We start from the raw sequence: 24,094 nt of genomic DNA, 5'->3' as shown, positions 1-24,094 counted from the left end.
CACCTGTCACGAGTCCCAGGCCACTTGTATTTGATCAACAGCTATAAATCAGGGGTTCACATGACCCCTCCTCAGAGTTCATAATTTGCTAGAATGGCTCACAGAATTCAGAGAAACTCTTGTATTTACCAAGCTTATTATAGAGGATAAAACTCAGAACAGCCAGGTGGAAGAGATGCACCAAGCAAGGTAAAGGGACACAGAGCTTCCAGGTCGCCTGGGCATCACCCAGCTAGCACTTCGATGTGTTCACCAGCCAGAAACTCATCAATCTCTTAAGTCAAGAATTTTTATAGAGTGTAATCTCTGGTCCCTCCTACCCTTGGTGGGTGTGGGTGGGGCTGAAAGTTCCAAACCTCTAATTACCTGGTCTTCCTCCTGACTGTGACTGTCCCCATCCAGACACTATCCAGGGACCCTAGCCTAAGCTGTCTTATCAGAAAAACTCAGGTGTGACCTAAAAGGGCTCTTTAGCTGTTCCCTGGTGGCTCAGTGGGTTAAGGATCTGACATCGTCCCTGCTGTGGCTCCGATCTCTGTTCTGGTGAAGGTTTGATCCCTGGCCCAAGAACTTCCACATGCCAGTGGTGCAGCCAAAAAGATAAAAAATAAATGGGCTCTTTATGAATAACAAAAACATACCTATTATTCAGGAAATTCTGTGGATTTTAGTAGATCTGTGCCAGGAACTGGAGACAAAGATCAAATATACAGTCAGCCCTCCATCTCCATGGATTTCATATCCAATGGATTCACCAAGCCATAGATTAAAAAAAATTCAGAAAGTTTCAAAAAGGGAAACTTGAATTTTCTATGCACCAAGAACTACTTACATAGCTTTTACATTGCTTTAGGTGTTATAGGTAATCTAGAGATGATTTAAAATATACAGAAGCGTTGCCTAGGTTACATGCAAATACTATGCCATTTCATAGAAGGGACCGGAGCAGCTACAGATTTTGGCATCCATGAGGGGTGGGGGTGGGGCATCCTGAAACCAATCCCTGAGGGATAGTAAGTAACAATTGCATTTATTATCATACCATAGTGATCCTACCAAAACATGTGGTCACTTTTTTCTTCTTCAGGAGAGACCAGACCCCTCAATTCCCATCTCTTCTCAAACTGTCTCCTTCATTCTTTCTCTGGGCTCTGTGTCCAACTTCCAGTAGATGGCTCTGAGTTTAGGGACTCCTGCGGAACTCACTCATACTTGGTCACCTACAGATCCCAACAACATCTGCTCAGGCAGGCAAGTGTCCTGGAGCTGCGTGTGGAAGAGAAAAGGGAGGCTGTGTTCAGGTCTGCAGTCCCCAGCCAACATGGCTTTGGTCAGTGAATTGGCTTGCGGCTTATTCCTTGGGCACACAGTTATAATCGTGGTGGGCTAATCCATGGATGTACAAGCTTTGTTTTCATCTTATATTTTCCACTCCATTTCATGCACTCAGAGAGGCTCTGAGCAGTCTCTCCTCCGGGAAGGTTTGAAGATAAGTCCGCTTAACATCAGTGGCTGTTTCTTTTGGAATTCCTTGAGGAGTTGTCTTTAGGGGCTTCAGGAGGGAAAAGGAGAGAGGTTGGTAGGGTCAAGACTAGCAAGACCCAGGTCCTTGGTGAAGTGGCAACACTCTGAAAGGATCCCAGTGGAGGGTGCCATATTGCCTGGGCCCGGGACGATGGAGTTGACAGCCATGCTGAGGGGTTGGGGCCCTCAAGCAAAACATGGGTGGCTGGCCATTGATTTGGAGAGACCATGCAAGCTTGGGCACTCAGTAGCCACCTATGGAAGACAAAAGAACAGAGAGGTCTCTCAGGTGCTTTGAATTGACCCAAAACACCAGAAGTTCAGTCCTGAACTAGAGGGTGTATGTGCGTGTGAACTCCAAAACACCATGAAGTTCAGAACTGTGAGACAATACGTTTCCATTGTTTAAGCCACCCAGCTTGTGGTATGTTGTCCCAGAAGCCTTAGGAAACTAATACAGAGATTCAAAACTGGATTTAGCGAGAATAGAGAAAAGCAATATTTCTTACACAACTGAATTTGTGAATAGAGCTTCTTACCAGCTGTCAACAAAAGAGCTAATTTCCTGAAAATCAATGTGGTTTTTTGGAAGAAGTTTCTAAAATTATGTAGTCCTTTAGCTGTCCATTCAAAGTTATAATATCCCCTCTCCAGAAGGCCCTTTCCCCTCCTCGAATCTTCCCAAGACTGTGGTGAGGTAAATTCCACATCACCATTGAGCCAGTGTGGAGGCCAAGAACACACTTTTGATTCTTGGCCCCTAGGAAGTCCCGTCACTCTTTGCTGTTGGGAAGTTCTCTCCTCCATGGTCAGAAGCCTTCAGGTTAGAATTTCCCTTTATGGTCAGATTATGATCCATTCTCCTGGCAGAAAACAGGAATGAAAAGGAAGGTCCCACAGTTATATTGAAAAATGAAGCCACTTTAACAAGGACAGAATGAGAGAGGGCTGGCTCGGCCACTGGGGCTGTGAGAATGATCCAAGCTCAAAAGGAGCCAGGTGGATGCTGTGTTTGGTAAGGGAACTAGTGCAGACTTGGTGGCATGGATGACATCATGGTTTGTGTGGTCTGTACTTTACCAGAGGTACCTGTGGTTGGGGTTGGTTGGACCACACTGTGAACATCATGTTCAAGTCTAGGATCCAGTTCCTTTGGGCTCCACCACACTGGTGTGACCTAAGAACACAGGCAGGAGGTGGGAGCTGGGAGCCGAGACAAATGAGGCAAGGGGCTGTTCTTGGACTGGGCAGGAGACTGACAATGGGATATTTGCATCATGTGAAGGCAGGCTTAGGTTTGATGTAGGAGGTACCAGGTCACACAGTGTAGCTGGGAAAGAGGTGACCATTTCATGTTGGATCAGATGGAGCTATGGAGCAAAGGTGTCCCACAGTGGCAAACAGCTCTCCTGGGAAGTGGATGGCCACAGGTGGAGCCTGCAAGAGAACAAGTGGGAATCACTTCCTAAATTCTAGGTTCTCCATTTCTAGGACAGTACCTCTGACTGCACATATATTTTCTAGTAAACGTGAACTTCATTCATTTCATTTTTAGTATAGGGAATGTTGAGGTTGTGGCAAATTTAAGAAAATCTTTTTTCATGAATAATAGTAAATGCAGTAAGAATAGATGGGGAAGAAACAACATGGAGGGTCTTACAATTTGTCATGAGGCCACTAGGGGGCAGAGGAAGACAGCTCTTTGGAGCCACTAAAACCCGCTGCAATCCCAATCCTTTTTCCCCACCACAAAAAGCTTGCATGAGAAACAGAAAAAGTATAGCACAAACAAAAATGGCTTTACTATTACCAAAAATGGCTTTACTATTCTAGTATTCTGAGGTAGTTTATACTTTATAGATAGAGTGTTAAGTATCAAATGCAATACTATCTTTAACTGGGATTCAGTGAATCAAAATTCAGTCATACCTACTATTCATTGCTGGACTTCTGGCTTGCATACAAGTATGTATATGTAGTGGTCGCTGCTTCCAAAGAGTGTTTGAACCAGCTGGAAAAATTAGAAACAGACAACTGGGGAAATGAGGATATTTAGAGCTGCTTTTTTTGGCTGCTGCCATTTGATTTTGAAGGCTCATAAGTCCATGGTATGCCCAAGAGAATCAGCCTCAGGTACAGCCTTGGTCTCAGAAAAGTTTGAAATTATTACTGTATGATGGATGGATCTTTTCCATTGGAAAAATTCATGACTCACAAAGCACAAGGAAAACAGATAACAATGCATGGCAAACCTGTTGCCAGGCACAGTGGAAAAGCATATGATGTACCTCTGTTGGTCCCTCACACCTTCTGAGGACCTTTTAGTTAATTAAGTTTTTCAGGGAATTAAGCATTTGATGCAGTGGTCTTATGGGTTGAATTTTGACCCTGAGGGTCTATGATCTCCTCCATATTCCTTGAGGTGAGGATGAAAGATAACACCCCATTCAAAGAAGTTGAGGCTCTGAGGACTTATTTCTCCAAGTTCATTCATTCAGCAAATACTTATGGGCTCTGTGCCAGATTTGATGGATGTTGAGGGCCTCATAGATTAATTGAGAAAACAGATACATGGCCTGAAAACAGAGTGTTGTCTGAGGTGCCATAGAGTATACAGGGAGCTATGCAAGCAGGAAGGGAGCAGTTCCAAGTCTCAGCTGAGGGAAAGGGACCTAAGGAGCCTACATGGAGGTGGTCATTTTTTGGCTGCTTTGACTTTCCCCAAGGCACTGGGCAATAATAAAACCAAAACCACTATGGAGAGACACTTCTCTGTTCCAAATCACACAGGATTCCCATAGAAAACAGAACAGAACAAAACAGGATCATCCCTTTGGAAGACGAACTTACAATAAAAATTAAAAATGACAAAATGCTAAAGGACATAGTCAATAAGAATAAAAGTAAGTGTATACAAACATTGTAGCTTTCAGATAGTAGAATGTTCACATAGAGAGTATAATGTTTAAAATAAAAACCACAGAAGACAAACTAATGAGGATAAGTATAATCAGATGGATTTAAAGAAGAACCAAACAAAACTTATAGAGATGGAAAGTAAGATTTATTTAAATGAAACACTCAGTGGATGGGACTAAGCAGCAGCTTAGACACAGCTAAAGAAAGAGTTTGTAAATTGGAAGATAGAGCCAAGGGGAGATAGAGAATATTAAAGAAAGCTTAGGAGGTATGGAGGATGGAGCAACAAGAGCTGTCATGTGCTTGATAGGAATTTTAGGAAAGAATGAGAGAGTAGCAGTGCTTAAAGAGATACTGGCTGAGATCTGGTTTTTTAGAATTAATAGAAGACATGATTCTTTAGATTCAAGTGGTAGGGAACACTGGGAAATATAAATAAAAATAAAGGCACACCTAGCAGATGAAAATGAAACTACAGAACACCATAGAAGGATAAGGGACTAAACCTCCCTGGATTAAGGAACCAGAGATTAAAACCAAACAAACAGCCTTATCTGCAAATCAACAGCAGTTCAATTGAAATCAGCTTTCTCAATATCAACAAAATAAGTCAGAAGACAAGGCACAGGCTGACAGAAAATAAGTACTAAGGTAGACTTCAAAATCTAGCTAAACAGTTATTCAAGAGCAAGGATAAAATAAAGACATCTTTAATCAAATAAAAATGGAAAGTTTACCTGTAGCAGATCTTCCCTGAAAGAAATACTAAAATATGTACTTGAGAGGAAAAAATATAAGTTGAATCTGAAGGAAATGAGTAAGATGCAGGAAGGCCTTCTGTCTTTTCCCTGCTGTTCTCCTCCCTCCATTCTCTTTCTGCCTCCTCATTATCCCTCTACCTCCCACATCACAGTTAGGAGGGACTGATGAGGAGGAAACTTACAGATGGTAATGGCAGGAGAACATGAGGGGTCCTCCTGTTATTTTATTCTACTGTTACAACATTACATGATCTCTGTCGGCCTACACATGTGTTCTCAGCACCTATGGCTAGGGGTTCCCTATCAACGTACCACTCCTGGAACAGGAGATGGCAGCCAGAGGGACCCCAGAGTATATCAGAGGGCCCCCAAACTATAAAGTATAGCTCAGGCTATTGAAGGAACCCTACTTTTTGATTTTGTGTAGGAGTTTCCCAGCTGTCCAGTAACTGTTCCTCCTTCATAACTGTATCCCAGTGGTAGAGGTGGGCATCTGTCTTTGTTTGGGTTCTCTCTGAATCTGACCCTAAGACAAAAATTCCTGGTGGAATAGTTTACTGGGGAGATGGTTTACTATTTACTATTCCTGGTGGAATAGTTTACCAGGAGATGCTGGCAGGGGCAAGGAGAAGCAAGCAGGGAGGGGAAGGCAGCTAAGAAACCGTAAAGCCTGTGGTTTCAAGCTGGCTACCTCTGTGGGTGACTGAAGCTTACATCTGCTCAGAAAGCTCTGCAGGCCAATGTAGGACCCACACCTCGGAGTTATCCTGCATGAGGGGTGAGGGAGCTGGGGTATTTATATACCAACTGCTGTCCACCATTGTTGGGAGGCTGCTCCAGGCTTATCTGTTCCCTGATTTAAAGCCTTTAGGAGAATGTTCTTCTTTCCCTTGTGAAAATAAAAAGGCCCAATAAACTCAGGGCCATGGCCAGCTCTCTTCCTCATAGGTACTTTGGAACTTGCTGCTGCTCACTGACATTTTCTAGGTGAGCTCTGCCTTCACATCCCAGTTCTCTTGCAAACTTCGGGAGGGGTTGCAGGAAGCCTGGAACTTTTCACTCTCAGTAAAAGGACAGAATAAAAATACCCAAGTGTGTGCTTTGTCCATTGGCTTTGCTAATGGCCTGGCAGGCAGTGCACCAGGTAGATGTGTGCTTGGAAAACCACGCAGGTGCAGCTGGCACTGAAACAGCAGGTGATGCATTCCAAAGGAGCAGGAAATTCAGGAGACTTAAACTTCTGGCTGGCTTAAAATCCCAAAAAAGAGGACACACTTTTTTTATTACTGATATTTTCCCAGATGTGAATACTATAAAAAGAACTATAGAGGAATAAAATTAGAAACACATCTTTTGACATTCTCAAAATAAAGTAGAATAAAAAGCTTTCAGGAATGGCAGGAAGAACACCAGGGCAGATGGCATTATACACTGCAATTTAGCCTTGGCAGTAACCACACCTGGATGACCTGTCCCACCCCACTGAATGATTTTAATGACCCTGTTCTCTTCTTTTGTTTCTTTCTGTGGTCTACAATTTTATTTTAAATGCCTGGCATTTTGTAAGGTCTCCAGTAGCTTGGATGTTCATTATTTGCAAAGGTGTTTCAGTTAGTTACTGCACCTGTAAAATAAAGATGTTACCTCTTGCACCTCCTCCTTTCATCCTCTTCTTACTGTCTCTGACATTTTATGGTTGTGAAGAGGAAGGATCACAGTTGAGAGCCATGCATCTGTCTTGGCAGCTGTTAATGCGGCTAATATATGAAGCTGTGAGATTTTCATCCTTCCTAGAAGAGAATTATGTCAGCAACTCCTCTGTCCCTAAGCTGGAACAGGCCACAGTACTTGAAAGAGAGTCTTGTTATTCTTTAATATTAACTTCATCCATTTATTCCATCCATCCATCAACCCACCCATTTTTCCTTCACATCCAGCCAGCTTAGGAGCCAACTGTCCTTTCTTCTATCCCAGCCATTCTTCCATTCATCTCTCCAGCTAATCCAAGTAGCCTCCCTCACGCCCTCCTTTCCCCTCTCCCCATCCTCTTTTCTTTCTCCCTCCCTCCCTTCCTTCCTTCCTTTCTTCCTTCCTCTTTCAATTAATGCATTTCAAATAGTTATCCTTCCATCCAGCCATTTGTTTATCACAACCATCTGAGATTAATTGAGTATCTCTGGGCTAGTGAACTAGGCATTGAAATCCAGAAGTAAAAATAGTTTACTTGCCACACATGTACCCTTTAATAACATTTTTAAAAAATCTATAACTTGCGATAATCTCTTTTCATTTAATGGAAAACATTTCCTCTAGAAATATTTGTGAATCTGCCTGCCTTCAGTGGTAAGCATATTCAGGAAAAGTGGAAGAGAATTCTTGAGACTGTCATCTCAGTTTAACCTGGGACCCTGGAGCAAATGTCCCCTGAGAGATGCTTCCTCATGTTGGTGAGCACTTCCTTTTGTGGATTTTTATTGAGCATTGTAGACCACCTTGTCCACTTTTCATGCAGTAGAAATTGAAGCCAAGTCTTCCAGATGTCTGGGAGGATTCTGGGAATGTGCACAGCAGGCAGAGTGAGCTTCTCTGGGCCATGTGTTAGAAAACGTGGTCCAGACACAGCTTCACTTTAATGGCTTGGAAACTCCTAGCAAACCTCATGACCTCCCAAGTCTCCGTTTCTCCATATGGAGTTATCACAGCCCTTCCTGCTTTGCATAAATTGTGTGCAAATACTCCAAAAAGAGCTTTGAAAACCACCAACCATTTCTTTTTAAAATTGTTTATTATTTTTTATCTACGTAAATGCTAGATGTTGAGAGTAGAAAAACCAGAAGCTCCAAATGAGAAAATATTTAAACAAACAGACATAGAAACCCTTTAGTCCCACCATTCAGCTTGTCTGAGATGTGTTTACTAATAGGAAAGGCAATGACAGTGAATGCTCAAGCTGAAAAAGCAGGTTCTCCAACAGGATAAGTGCTGATAACCCCATCATTTAAAACCATATTCTCAAATTGCACATACAACTAGAAGATTGTTTTAAATTGACTTTAATTATAGTATTAAAAATAATATCAAAAAAATCAGATAAGTAAAAGATAGAAATTTTAATTGATCATGACCTACTCTGTAGCCATAACCAATGATCACATTTTGATGTATGTATTATCCTCACAGAGTTTATTTATATCTATATTTTTACAAATATTGTACCAGACCATACATACAAAGATGTAACCTGCTTTTCTATTCTATGATATAATTAATAGGACCAACTTTCTGAATCAGCACATCTACAGTTAACCCTTGAACAACACGGGTTTGAACTGCGTAGACTTTTCTCAATAACTGTTCCACAGAACTATAAAATCCATGGTTGGTTGAATCCTCAGATGCAGAACCACGAATATGGACGGCGAACTATAAAGTTACGTGCATATTTTTCACTGAGGGTGGAGGCGGGGTGGCACTCCTAATCCCGAGTTGTTCAAGGGTCAGCTGTACTTGATGATATTTTAATTAGCTTTTACTGTTCTGTCCTATGACTGCATCGCAATTACTCAGCCCATCTCCTGCTGTTGGATAGTTAACATGTCCATCTTCCAATAATGTGGAATTTTCCCCTGTAAACAACATGTAATCAGGATCCTTACAGTGAAATGTTTGTGTGCATACATATTGCTAAATTGCATTTCACAAATGCTGGGCTGTTTATTCTCCCGCTGTGGTATATGAGAAGCCTCCCAATGCCCCGCCGCCATAAGAATATAGGTTATTTAAGTCTGAATTGGTAACCCCTTCTTCCTTTCAATAGTCCATGCAGGAAGGAGAGGATGGAAAGTCTGCCTCCAAGCCTTACCCCATCTGTCCAGGTGTTCCATCTGGTAAATAACCTCTTCAGGTATCTTTCTTCTATATTCACTCAGATTTGTCTTTCAAAACCAAGAAAAGATAAATATAATTCTTATCTTTCACCCCTTTTGATACAAATGGTAGCAGATTATTTGCACTCTCCCAAACCTTTTTTTCTCAAGAGACACAGTCTAGCACTTTCCACATCAGTACTGAGAGCATGCCTTCCCCTCTGCCAGCAAGTGGTCCTGGGGAGGCAGACACCCTTGCTGTTTACACTGTCATCACAAACAGTGTTGTGAGGAACAGTCTCCTACATATGTCCTCTTCTGTGTATGCCTGCAGCCATAGGGTACATTCTCAGAAGTGGGGCCACGCATTTGTAATTTTAATGGATAGGCCACATTCCCCTCCATAATGGAAATACCAGTTTACATCCCTGCCAGCAATGTTCCACAGTGCCTGTCTCTCCACAGACGAGTCAACAGTAGTAAACATTAGGATTTTTGCCAGTTAGGAGGTATTTCAGGGGTGCTTTCTGTAAATGTTGCCCACAGTTTCTATTGCATTCATTCTTTCCCCTCTCTCCCCCCGCCCCCTGACTCCATTTCTAGGTGCTTTTTTTTTTTTTTGTATTAGGAACTTTAGCCCTTTTTTGTCATATGAAGTACAAGAGGTTTTTTGTTTTGGTTTTTTTTACATATGTCATTCAAAAAATTTAGCCTACAGTATTTGCTTTTTCCCTTCTATGTAGAAGGTTTAAGCAGTGTAGTATAACATATTAGTCTCATCTCACATACCCCTGGAGTTTGAGTCACAGGTTGGAAAAAGGTGGGAATAGGGATGTTCTTCAGGAAAGAGCAGCTCTAGGCCTCCAGGAGCCCACAGCTTGTCCCCAAGTCACAGATGGCATTGCAGCTCCTTAGGTTCTCAAGGGGCCGGCTGCATTTTTCTTTTCTTTTTGTTAAGCTTCATTTCATGGGAACAGGAGCACTGTAAGTATCTCACAAATCCATTTAGAGAGAACAGAGGGAACAGAATCAGGAGTGGGCTTATGTCCGGGAAACATAATACCGTCAGGTCTGTGCCTGCCCCTCTCCCCCTCCCTCCTGAATGTGTGACTTTGGCTGCAGTTCTAAGACTTCCCAGAGGGGGCAGCACTGATCATGGAAGGAGACTGGTGGTGCGTGCGGAATATTCAAACACACACAAGTATTTTTAAACTGCATTCATCACAGCGCAGTAGTTTATACACCATGTCCTACAGAAACCTGGAGATATTGGACATCCTGAATCAGTGAGGATATGCATGGGCAACATGCTTCTTGTGCCATCTTTGGTGTTCCTCCTGCCTCTGATGCAACAACAGTCTAGGAGTCCTGGGGCATCAAGAATCACGCAAAAGATTATGAGTCCAGTCCAATGAGCTCTAAAGCAGCTCTCAGCCCTAGAGCGTTAACAGTGAAAACACCCACTTAGCACTGCGGGTGCCAGGCTCTTTACAACCACTCAGTGAGGCATCACTGCCATTACCCCTTCTCACAGATGGGAAAACAGAAGGACAGAGAATCTAAGAAACGTGCCCCCAGCTACCCACCCAGTAAGTGGCAGAGCTGGGCTTTGAACCTAGGCAGCCTGACTCCAGGGCACAGGCTCCAAGTCGGGGCATTGAGTGACCAAACCTCAGAGGAGAAAATACCACTTAAGGTGGGAAAGACAGTTAAAAAGAAATAAAGGAAGAAACCTGTATGAGCGTTTTCTGATACTAATGCTGCTCTCAAAACTGCTGGCCACTGTTAGCAGTGTGGCTTCTATTTCTGGAGAAAGCTGGGCCCAAGACTGGGGTTCCAGTGTTTCTGGCTCAGGACCTCAACTCCCCTGGCTCTATGACCTAGGGTAAATCATTTTATTTTTATTTATTTGTTTGTTTGTATTATGGTAAAATATTCATAACACGAAATTTACCATTTTTTCTATTTTCAAGTGTACAATTCAGCACTGTTCAGTGTATTTAAAATATTGTGCAGCCATTGCCACAATCCATTTCCATAACTTTTTCATCATCCTAAACAGAAACTCCATTCCCATGAAATGATATATCTCCATCCCTCCCTCCCAGACCACTTTCTGCTTGGTCTCCATGAATTTGACTGCTCTGCATACCTCATATAAGTGAGATCATATGATATTTGCCCTTTCATATTTGGCTTATTTCGTGTACTATAAGGTTTTCAAGGTTCATCCACATTTAACATGTATCAGAATTTTGTTCCTTGTGAAGGTTCCCTGTGTTCCATTGTATACATATTCCACCTTTTGTTTATCTCTTCTTGATGAACATTTGGGTTGATTCCACATCTGGCTGTTGTGAATGATGTTGCTGTGGATGTTCTGCCCGAGTCCCTGATTTCAGTTTTCTGGAGTCTATACCTCAGAGTGGAATTGCTGGGTCTTATGGCAGTTCTGTGTTTAACATTTGAGGAACTGACAAAGTCATTTTATTTTCAAACAGGAGACTTTTTTTCCTCATTCAGGACCCTGGGCATAAGCTTCCTAATCATTGCCCTGGGTCGGCGAGCAGAATTTTTCTTCCTGAAGCATCAGCCACGCAAGAGGCTCATTTTTGTGGGGCTCATGTAGGCCTGAGGCCACAGGTCCAGTGAATTAAATGTGCAGCACCTGTGTGTGGCTTCTTCTCTCTTCTTACCTTGACTTGGCACCCAGTGGACTGTCTCTTCCTTCTAGAATCATGTTCCATGCTTGTTTCCTTCATAATTCCTCCCTCTCCACAAGTTCTGTGGGGTTAGGACATTCTTTCTATTGTTCTGTTATATTCTCAAATCGTAAATCAGTACCTGGCCCCTAGTAGGTACTCAAGAAATAAGAGAAAGTGCCAAGCTTTTGTATACAGTCTCATTTAATCTTTTTAACAATGCTATGAAGGGATGCTTATCCCTGATTCACACTCCCAAAACAGGACCATAGAGTTTAAGTTACTTCCCTAAGGTAGTACAGCTATTAAAAAAATGCATTCTCAGAGTTCCCATTGTGGCTCGGCAGATTAAGAATCTGACTAGTATCCATGAGGATGTGGGTTCAATCCCTGGCTTCATTCAGTGGGTTAAGGATCCAGTGTTGCCGTGAGCTGTGGTGTAGGTTGCAGAAGTGGCTCAGATTCCGTGTGGCTGTGGCTGTGGCTGGCAGCTTGCAGCTCCAATTTGACCCCTAACATGGGAACTTTTCTGTATGCCACAGGTGCAGCCCTAAAAAGCAACAACAACAAAAAAAGTATTCTGTGTTTAATTCAAATGGAAATGTAACAGACCTTCACCAGCATGGCTGAAGGATACTAGTGCTCTTCTAGCTACTGTGAGCTAGTCTTGAGCCCCAGTGATGCTGCCCTCCCAGTGGGCATGTTCCTGCCCCTTCCTGGGTGTGGACGTGGAGACCCTTGCCCTTGCATAACTGTCTTCAGGGCCCTGAACAAGCCCTCCCCACCCCCAAGTACTCTATTCTCAGCAAGGACCATGTCCTTAATGTCCTTTGAGAAGCAGAGGCCAGGCAGTGACGTTTACTAGAACTTAATGAGAAGCTCAAGGGGAAAGTAAATTACCAAGTCCTTGGGTTCAGACCTACACCCAGGGCTCCTCATGGCACCACCCAGCCTCAGTAATATCCTGACCTCTAGTTCCCCACTGGGCGGGAAGGTCACTGCCACTGGTATATACAGGCAACCCCAGACACCCGCCGCCATCTGGCTAGGGATGCCAGAACAAAGTATCGCCCACTTGGAGGCTTAAACAGTAGAATTAATTATCTCATAGTCCTGGAGGCTAGAAGTCCCAGGTCAAGGTGTGACATAGCTGGTTCTGCCAGAGGCCCCTCTCCTTGGCGGGCAAGTGACTGTCTTCCTCCTGTGTCTTCACATGGCCTTCCTGCTGTGTGTGCTTCCCTCTGCATGTGTCTGTGTCCTGATCTCTTCTTATGAGGACACTAGTCAGGCTGGATCAGGGCCACCCTCATCCCCTCATTTTAACTTAATTACCTTTTCCCAGATACAGTCTCATTCTGAGGTGTGGGGGTTAGGACTCTAGTGTATGGATTTGAGAGGGTTCAGCCCAGAACAGCTCAGGAAGAGGAGCACGATTCTTTCCTAGGAGTGTGAGATTTTGCTCCAAGTAGCCTCCATCTCCCCTGCCTCTTCCACAGACACCTGCTAATGACATCTGTTCATTTCAGTTTCTCCTTTTGAGTGGGGAGGTCCTCCAGTCACAGGGTCATGTATGGAAGAAGGTGTGTGCTGGGGGTAATGGGCTAAAGGACCACCACACTATAAAGTTGTAAAATTCTGTACTTCAAAAATGTTTTCACAGAATGGGTGTTATGAAATGATGTGAAAAGGGGCATAGGGGCCAGAGATGGGATGCTGTAAATGCAAGCCCATCCTCAGTCGAGCATTGTGCTCTTCCTAAAGTGTGAGTCCCTCATTTTAAGGCTGTGGAGAAAGCCGTTGCCTATCTCGCAAGGGCGGAAGACCCTGCTTCACACACATTGCCGTGGACCACAAAGCCCAGCTTTCTTCCTCTCCTGGAACCATAAAGTGAAGTCTGTTCTGTACTCATCTGCTCGCCAGGTCTTGGCAGCCTTCTCTGGACCTTGGGGCTCTTTGAGTACTTACAGTCTTTGTTCAAATAAGCAGCCTCCCAATGGCTGGCCTAGATGTGAGGCCCACATCTGGAAACTATCCCTGGTCTTGGCCCAGGCATTCAGGCTTAGGAGATGTGTGTGTGTCAGGTACAACCACACCCTGCCTAGTGATCCACACACAAGGCCCTGTTGGGGGGCAGAGGTCTCAGGGCTGGCCGCTGGGTTTGGAGACAGTGTGTTGGGTTAAGTCCCAGTGGGGTACCTGCCAGCAGTCCCATGTTTGTGCTCTCATCCTACCATTCTGCCTTGATTCTCTGGCAGGGCCCACAGTGCCAGGCCTGCCACAGACATCCAGCATGCAGCCCACCTACTTGAGGTGTCTCACTGATGCCCCCACTGTGGCTTAGCCCATGGATGCAAGTGTTGTCTGAGCCTGAGACCAGGTCTCCCAGTTTGGGGAATTATACCCAAGATTTATGGTGCAGGTATGAGGGTGAATTGTTTGTACACGCAAAGTGCTTAGATCAGAGGGGGCTCTTCTTCTTGAAGAAAATGCTGCGCTATAAAGCATGACCCACTTTGGATCAGTGACATCTGTCCAAGGAAGGAAATACCCTGCCCATCATCTTTAAGGAACAGTGAGCACCAAAGGGTGGTTAGTGTGCAGGAAGGAGGTGCCATTTCACGTAGGACCAGCGTTTCAGCAAATGCTTGTATCAGGTACTTGTGTCGAGCAGCTGGGTGCTTTTGACATATTTGAGGTCTGACTGATCCTTTGAGCCAAGAAAGATCCTCACTGATGTGTCTGCCTGGCCTGACCTTTTTTTTTCTTTTTTACCTTGATTGTATTGTACAATTTCCTGAGTAGAAAAAAAATTTAAATATAGATAAAACCAAAGGAAAAAAATTGTTCCTCAAATCCCAATATCAGAGATAACTGTTCCTTAGCACTGTGGCTTATATATGCTAAATCTTTTCCCATATATATATATAAATACTTTCTAAAATAATGAAAGACAGTCATCCTATAATACCATTCTAGAACCTGCTTTTCATTCAGTATCTCAATATATTTACATGTCAAAAATATACAGCTATATCCGTGGTCTTAAGAGGAGCAGCACTGCTCTTAGGACAGAGTTGAAGATCTGTGGAGGCATTTTTAGTTGTCACAGTCATGGGGGAGGGGTAGGAGAGGGTGGGAGATGTGCACATCGAATGCAAGGGACCGGGAAATTAGGTATTCTGCAAAGGTTAGTCTAACTCAAGTTTTTATGTCCTGATGGGTATTTACAACAGTGAAAAAAATATATATAATGATTTCAGCCTAAGACCCAACTTCTTTTGACATATAAACACAAAGATTTTTGGCATGGTTTTAGTATACACTGAATTTTGTAACAATGCAACTAATGAGTTTTGTTTTGTTTATACTTTTTGCTATGAATCGTCAACTCAACCATTTGGAAAAGCAATGGCAAACTCATCAGCAATGGCAAAGCCACTCATAGCATGAGTCAACGTTAGAACCACCTGGATCTATCTGTAATGTAATCACTGCACTTGAAGTGACTCTACATACATGGGAATACACGTATTCAGCTTTTTATTTCCAAATGTCAGATGCAGAAAGTAGCTACCAACATTTAGTGGTACATTGTCTTACTTATGTTAAGTCCCAAAGTATTCAAAAGCAGATTCAAGCATCTAGTTCCTTTATTATATCTTCAAATGTAGTTATGCTTAAAACTTTGCAAATTTCAGCTGTTATCTGTCAGCCCTGTACCCTCTTCTAAGCCCTGTTCTCCATCACTTGAGCTGGAAACCTCCAAGTTACATCTTCCAGACTCCTTCCCATCTGGCTTCTCTAAGCGTCTGCCAACAGGAGGCGCTAGGTGAAGTTGGAAGAGAGATCAGGGAGACCCTGTTTTCATCTGGCTTCTGGGTTCTGTGATGTGCATGGTGGCAGCTGTAGCAGCCTGGCCATCAGAGGCTCTGGGTAACACTGTTTTCCCTGTTGCTTCTCCAGTTTGAGGGGGGGTAGGGGCTAGTGCCTCCTTGTTCCCAATCCTGGACAACCCTACCTTCCTCTCTGTGCTCTTCCAGCCTTTCCCAAGCTTTTCTAACAAGTTCCCTAGATTAATTTACCTCAGTTTGAAATACTAGAGTGGTTTGTTTTCCTGATTGGATATAAATGGATTAAACATGCTTAAGATTTTATTCTATTTGACTTGCTTAATATTATAAGTCAGGCCATTATATCCCTTTTTAACAAGTTAGGTGTCTGGGTAAATATATTGCCTATGAATTTAATTCCAGGATAACAAACGGGGTATTACAGAATACTTATTACTATTAAAAAAAAAAAGCAGTTTTGAGCTTGATAGAGTTGAAAACAACCTATGTCATTGTTTTTAGTGACCTCCTTCATCTTTTCCACACCTCCCTGTTGTTTGACCTTGAGAATTATTTCAGACTTTCCATTATGACAATGGTGCTTCCACAGATATCCTGGTACTTAATTGATTTACAGTGTTGTGTTTGTTTCAGTTGTACAGCAAAGTGGTTCAGATATATATATATATATATATATATATATATATATATATACACATATATATGTGAATTTCTAGATTCTTTTCCATTATAGGTTATAAGATATTGAATATAGTTCCTGTGCTACACAGTAGTTCCTTGTATGTTTATCCATTTTATATGTAGTTGTGTATAATATCTGTTAATCCCAAATTCCTAATTTATCCCCCCTTTCCCCTTTGGTAGCCATAAGTTTGTTTTATAGGTCTGAGTCTATTCCTAAAGTTTTTTTTTAAATAACAAAATTATGTTTGAAGACATAGTCCCTGGCTTTTACATAAGAATTCCCCCGTTTCCCCCATTTAACAGTAGTTGGCCTTTGTAGCAGACTCTTTTTTTTTTAAAAAAAGTTTCAATTAAACTTTATTTATGGATATTAAAAGGTGAATTTCATATAATCTCTACATGTCATAAAATAATGTTCTTTTTTGAGGAAATTTTCAACCATTTAAAAAGTGTAGAAGGCATTTTTAGCTTATGGGCATTACAAAAATAGAGGATAGGCTGGGTTTGGTTGATTTTAGACCTAAACCAGCACTTCTCAAACTTTTTTTTGACGTATAGCTGATATACAATATTATAAGTTTCAGGTATACAACAGAGTGAATCACAGTTTTTAAAGGCTATGCTCCATGTAAAGTTATAGAATATTGGCTATTTTCCTTTTGCTAGACAATATATCCTTGTAGCTTATTTATTTTATACATAGTACTTGTTAATCCCTTACTCTTATCTTGCCCCTCCTTCTTTCCCTCATCTCACTGGTAACCACTAGTTTGTTCTCTGTATCTGTGAGTCTGTTTCTTTTTTGTTATATTCATTAGTTTGTTTTATTTTTTAGATTCCACATATAAGTGATATCATACAGTATTTGTCTTTCTCAGCATGACTTATTTCACTAAGCACAATGCCCGCCAAGTCCATTCATGTTGCTGTAAATGGCAAAATTTCATTCTTTCTTTCTGAGTATTCTATTGTATATGTATATATTTGAAAAACACATCTTCTCTATCCATTTATCTGTCTGTGGGTACTTAGGTTGCTTCCAGGTCTTAGCTATTGTAAATAATGCTGCAGCGAACATTGGGGTGCAAGTATATTTTTGAAGTAGTGTTTTTGTTTTCTGTGGATGTAAACCCAGGAGAGGGATTGTTGGGTCACATGATAGTTCCACTTTTAGTGTTTTGAGGAACTTCCGTACTGTTTTCCATAGTAGTGGCACCAGCCTACAGTCCCACCAACAGTGTACAAGGGTTCCTTTTTCTCTAGCTCCTCACCAGCATTTGTTATTTGTGGTCTTTTTGGTGACAGCCATTCTGATGAGTGTGAGGTAATTTGCATTTCTCTGATGAGTAACCATGTTGAGTATCTCTTTATGTGTTAGAAACAGAGAATCTCCGTTTCTAACAAGAGCCCCCACCCCGCAAGTGATGTAGACGTGTTGGTCCTTATTTGAGTAGCAAGGCCTTAGGCACTGTCATCCTACACTAGCATGACTATCTTTTAAGGCAAATTCTACCCTGCATTCTGTGCTACCTTTTTTCAGTAACTTCCAAACTCCCAAATCTTTCCCATTCCACCCAGATATAGTAAGGCTGAGTTTTGTAAGAGTCAAAACCTGAAATAACCTTTAAAGAAGCAGAAAAAAAAAAAAAAAAAAAAAAAAAAAACGTAAAACAAGCTGAATACCCTCTAATTTTACTACAAGTTGCAACTAAAAAGATAGCATTCCTAAAGAGGACACCTACAATTAAGCCCTTTTTTCTTTCTTTTTTTTTCTTTTTTTTTTTTTTTTTTTTGCTCTGTTTAGATGAACCCATTTTCTCTGTATTATGGGAAATGGGTGAATTGAAAAGTGCCATATAGACATAATGCCTGCCAATAATTATAATGATGTACAATAAAATAATGCATTCACTGACAAGAAACACTATGAAAATTTCTTTTAGTTATATAAGTGAAAATTTCTGTTTGTCTTCATACAATGATTTAGAGGCTTATCTTAATTATCCCCATATCATTCACAGTTGAGTAAAAAGTCAGTTTGATGTGCAGTGTGGGATTACAAAAAAGTCTCCTACATAATGCCTTCTAAACCATGAACTTCAACTTCAAATTCCCTTTGTGTAAGTCAAGGAGAAATTGATGGAGTCATTTTGCTTGAGTGCACAAAATGAGAATTTTCTTTTACTTACAGTTTCTAGCAATAATAAGGTTGTCATCTTTAATATTTAAGCTCGAGGCAGGAAGGGAAAAGGTATTTGTGCACCTAGATGTACAACCCAGCAAATATTAGTCATCTGTTCCCAAATACTTGGAAGCAAGCAGAAAAATAAAACAAGGTGCTCTGGCCATCTCAGAAAATATGCGAGCTTTTAACTAAAGCATGACATGGTTGTTGGTGTGACTGCCACTCTGGGTGTCCCTCTTCTTACTGTTTATTGGCAGTCTCCACAGTGTCCTCACTCTAGCCTTGGGCCACAGCTGGGTGAGCAGGAGAAAATATTTGGTAGCAGTCAGGTCTTGGAGCCTTAAAAGCAGCAGGCCTGCAGGCCTGAGTGTCCAGTTATTCCTGTCATATTCCTCTCACTTCTCATTAGCTGCACCTTAACACAAAACTTGACCTAGAACCAAGCTCCCAGGATAACCAATTTACTCTATATTTTGAGTATGATTCTAAAACACTGGAGTTCCTGTTGTGGCACAGTAGAAACAAATCCAACTGGGAACCACGAGGTTGCGGGTTCGATCCCTGGCCTCGCTCAGTGGGTTGGGGATCTGGTGTTGTCGTGAGCTGTGGTATAGGTTGCAGATGCAGCTTGGATCTGGCATTGCTGTGGCTGTGGTGTTGTCCTGCAGCTACAGCTCCGATTAGACTCTTAGCCTGGGAACCTCCATATGCCGTGAGTTTGGCCCTAAAAAGACAAAAGACAAAAACAAACAAACAAACAAAAAACACCCAAGTGCTAGATAATTTGAGTAAAAGACCCAGGGCCTAGACCACAAAGCCCTGTGCCACTGAGAGCACAATTTTGTGGTAGCCTCCTCCTTGGTCATGAAATCCCAGCAGAGACATTTGTGATGAAGGCCTGGGTAGACACAAAGTAAGAGGGAAACAGGGAAGTAAAACAAATCATCTCTCAAAACTGCGTTTTCAAAAGCCCAGCACAGGTTTCAGATCTCTCATTAGGCTTTCCCAAAGGAATCTAAGTTAGTATCTACTATCAGGGAGTTTTTCCATCTCTGATTTAAGATCTGTGGCCCAGAAAAGTGGCCACACAGAATTGTTCCCTCGTGAGACTCTCTTGACTATCCATGATGTCGGAATGCTCCTACCTTTTCATAGGTGAGCATCTTGAGGCCCAGACCAGTTAGGTGACAGACCAAGGTCCAGGGCTTGGGTCAGCTACTCCATTCACACCTGGGTCTTTCAAACTCCAAAGTGCATGCATGACCTTTCCGCTCCACCATCCTGTCCATCTTACAGTAATATAACACGCAGCTCAGAAATGGATCTGCCCCAACAAGTGCCAGGAAGCTCTGAATAGAAATCACAAATCATGGATTTCCTGTTGTGGCGCAACAGGATCAGCAGTGTCTCTGGAGTACTGGCATGCAGGCTCAATCCCCAGCCTGGCATAGTGGGTTAAGGATCCAGCATTGCTGCAGCTGTGGCATAGGTCACAACTGTAGCTTGGATCTGATCCCTAGCCCAGCAACTCCAGATGCTGTGGGGTGACCCCCCCCAAAAAAAGGAGGAAAAAAAAGTCACAGAATCATACTTGTAATGGTCACATCTAGGGAGTAAGTCTGTTTTCCCCCTGAGGTATGGTCTTTATATATGAAAACATCTCTCACTGAGGCCTTTTATACATAATCATTTGTATCTCTTCCCTAGGTCCATGAGAGGTGAGATCCCGTCTCCCTGTTCACATCAAATCCTATGGCCAGACAGCTCTTAGTACATAATTTGTGCTCAATGAATAGCTGCGACCGAGTGCATAAGAACTACCTGATGAAAGAATTCATTAATGAATGAATAAATAAAAGTTAAGAGAAGGGCAGAAAGGTCAGCAATTAGGTCATCGAAAGGATTTAGATTGTGACATAAGCCTAGTCCTTGGACTGCTCATTCTACCTGTTCTGAATATTTATTATAACATAGACATGGTGTATAGTATATGTGTATATATATATTTAAAATTAAAAAGTACAGTCACTGTATTCACTTTCTAGGGATGCTGTAACAAGGTACTGCAACTAGGTGGTTTAAACAACAGAGATTCATTGCCTTACACTTCTCAGAGCTAGAAGTTCAAGACCAAGGTGTCGGCAGAGTTGGGTTCTTTCTGAGGAACTGTTGACAAGTCTCACCATTGCATACAGAGCTTCAAATCAGCCTTTCAAGGACCTTTAATATTGGACAGCCAAGGATCCTCAAACATACAAGGAGAACCCCCAACAGGAAGAAACCCCAAATAAGCAACGGCAAAAAGGAAACTGGAGGAAACGGGACAAATCAGCGAAGAGAGGAAAAATTTAAATAACCCCAAATAATATCCCTAGAAACAAGAAAACACTGCTGCTTTAAACATGTGGTGAGATTCTATAAAATAGTAACAAGTAGAGATTAAGAACAACATCTTGGAAAATTAAAACAGATGCAACAGCCAAAATAAAAATAATCAGCCTGGAGGTTTGTCGTGAGACATGTTTCTACAATATTTTCTTAGCCTCTTTGCTGAAAACTCCATCTTGTCCTGCTTTACTTTACCCCATCTTCCTGCTTGGAAAACAGTCAAGGTGCTGGTAAATGACTTAAGTTTAAGAACAAAGACCTAAAGGCATAAGTTATTCACAGGGTCAGCTGAATGAGGACATAATGCATTGGTCTAGATACCCTGGGCCTGTGCAGATAGGTGCGCTGTTTGCACAAGCATGATATGTCCTCTAAAGAATAAGAGAAAGAGGAACCTCATGGCCCCAAGTGGTTTATGAGTGGTCGTTAGCAGAATATGCATTAGCAAAGAGAACCAAGGTGCAAACCTAGGCACACCTGTTGCCTTGCCACAGATAGGCATGCTGTTTGCGGAGGCACAGTGAGAATTCTCTGGAATGCTATGCATAGATAGCTAATGCCAAGCTTCCTCAAATGCTAATTATTGTTAAATGCCTAAAGGTCAGAGTAAAAGCTTAACCATCTACAAGCTATGTGACTTTTAAAATAATAAAAGAATTTATAAAATAATAAAAAAAACCTGTGTCCTCCACCTATAGCCCCCTCCTCACTTGACGTAATCCTAAAGAGCACAATAAAAGCAGTGTGGTTTCTTGAGGCGGTGCTCTTGGTCCCTGAGACCTTGAGTCCCCAGTTCCCACCTTTATTTAAGATAAATGTCTCTGTGTCTTGTTTTATGTTAACTTTTTTCCTTAAGTTTCACAGCACCCGTTCTTCAGCCCCAGCCTGCTGAGCTGGTCTTGGCAGAGATTAGTAGGTAAAGTTGAATAAATTAATACAAATGATAAAAAGATGGAAAATCTGACAGAAAAATGAGACATGGAAGGTTATTCTGAAGGTCCAACATCTGACTGATAGGAGTTCCAGAATGAGAGAAGAGAGAAAATGGAAAAAAAATCATTGAGCATTTTCTAGAACTGGGACATGAGTTTCCAGATTGAAATAGCTGACCAAATAGCCAGCACAACAAAGGAGAATGATCCACATCCAGGTAGTTGCCATGAACAACAGAGACAAAGGGATGTTCCTAAAAACTTTCCAAGGAGGGGAAAAAAAAAAAAAAAAAAGGCTTGGCATCAGGCTTCTCAACATTGGATGCAGAAAACAAGGGTGCAATATCTTTTAAATCCTCAGAAAAGTGAATTCAATTTAGAACTTGGTGCTCTGCTAAACTCACTCAAATGCGAAGCCAAACAGATTTACAGACACTCTAGGACTCTGAGCTCTACCTTCCATTCATTTTGTCATAGGAAGTAGGAGACATTTATGCTCTAGAAAGATGAAAGGGTCAACCAAGAAAAACAGTGAACTGGAATCCCAGAAACAGTGGATGTAACCCAGGAAAAATGTGAAAAGAAGTTTCAGAAAGACAGAAGAGCAGCAGACTCACCTGGAGTAGGAAGACAGAGGGTTCAGGGAGAGGAGACCCTGGAAAAAAGGGGGCTCCTGGAAATATGAGATGGTAGATCACAAGGGTAAGATAAAAGACAGACAGATGGCAGCACTGGTGGAGCTTATGAAACAAAATAAGTAATATTCACATAGTCATAATGATATGATTTAATTTAAAACAGAGATCCATCATAACAGATAATAGATAGCATCTAAAATGGATAAATCAAGAACAAGCCATCTAAATGTCTTATGTAATAAGGTGAAGGCAACTGCCAGGAGCAACAGCTTGAAAGAGTTCAAAGTGGTTCCTCCAGATATTAGAGTTAGGGTTTGAGGGAAGGCAACAAGGAGGGGTTAAAGGTTGCTGTGACGTATTACCAGCCTTTGGGCACTATTTGATTTTTAACTCTGCATATATGACTTTGATAAAAAAAAAATTAAAAACTAAAGGAAAACAACTACAATGTGATAGGTGCTATCCAAGCAGGAGTGGAGAGGAAGAAGCTTTGAGTCTTGAGTGCTGTGCTGGAAGGGAGGCCTCCGTGGAAGAGATTGGCCATGAGTGGAACTTCACTATTTCACTCATCTATTCACTCTGCCATGCTCCAGACACTGCTCTAAGTTCTGGGATAGCACAGTGAAGAAAGAGACCCGGACAGTGTGTGCCATTTTCCTAGCTGCCAGTGAACAACTTGAGTGTTCACTTATATCCTCACATAATAGTTTGGATAATGACATGACCAGTGAATCCTGGTTAAATGAGTTAACGAATGAATGAATGGTGTAGCATGTAAAATCCGCAGCCATGGGAATAGGCAAGTATCCATAAGGGTAAAGAATGGTTTCTTGATTTGAAATATAAAGAAATTTCTCCTCTAGTCGAATAATAGCACATTTCTAGAAAATTTAGAAATCCAGTATCCTAGATAGGAAGGTCCTGGATCCTCACTTAGCTTAGTAACTGTAGCCTTGGTTGTCACTACATTTCTCAATATTAAAAAAGTCTCATTCACAAAATGGGAATAACAGTAATACCTCGTAATGTTGTTGTAGGAACCAGTTGAGATAGTGCTTTATAAACTGTAAAGCCTTATGAACATTTAAATTGCTCTATCCTTAGGATTTTAAGTAGACTTTGCCTATTACTTTTAGAATGATGGGAAGTTAGAACTCTGCAGTTCGAGGAATCCATCCTCTCATTTGAACAGAAGAGGAAACTGAGGGCCAGAGTGGGGTAGTGAATTACCCAAGATCACACAGCCAGACTGTATGATGTTGAGGCACCCATGTCTCCTGAGTTCAGTGCTCCTTCCTGTTTAACCAAGTTTGTCCCCTTTGCATTCTGAGATTTCAATTCAGAATCATTTGGAAAGTCTGTAATTTAAAAGTAGAATTCTGCTGTAATTGCAATGTATACATGTAAGGATAACCTGACCCCCTTGCTGTACAGTGGGAAAATAAAAAAAATAAATAAATAAAAGTAGAATTCTGGAGTTCACGCTCTGCTGCAGTGAGTTAAGAATCCAGTTGAATCCGGTCATTGAAGAGGCATGGGTTAAATCTCTGGCCCAGCACAGTGGGTTAAAAGGATCTGGCATTGCTGCAGCTGTGGCACAGGTCACAGCTATGGTTTGATTCAGTCCCTGGATCGGGAATGTCT

General features: G+C 41.9%; 1 long non-coding RNA gene across 1 annotated transcript; it reads right to left on the bottom strand.

The window, feature by feature from the left end:
• Positions 3,455 to 19,805, bottom strand: LOC106506858. Its single transcript, XR_002339120.1, has 3 exons — positions 19,638 to 19,805; positions 6,849 to 6,994; positions 3,455 to 3,535 (listed from the first exon to the last, which is right to left on the bottom strand). It is a non-coding gene; the product is annotated as an uncharacterized LOC106506858 (long non-coding RNA).

The sequence above is a fragment of the Sus scrofa genome, chromosome 1, assembly GCF_000003025.6.
Source record: "Sus scrofa isolate TJ Tabasco breed Duroc chromosome 1, Sscrofa11.1, whole genome shotgun sequence".
NCBI lineage: Eukaryota > Metazoa > Chordata > Mammalia > Artiodactyla > Suidae > Sus > Sus scrofa.
The sequence above is the reverse complement of the archived record's forward strand: the minus strand, read 5'-3'. Positions and strand labels throughout refer to the sequence as shown.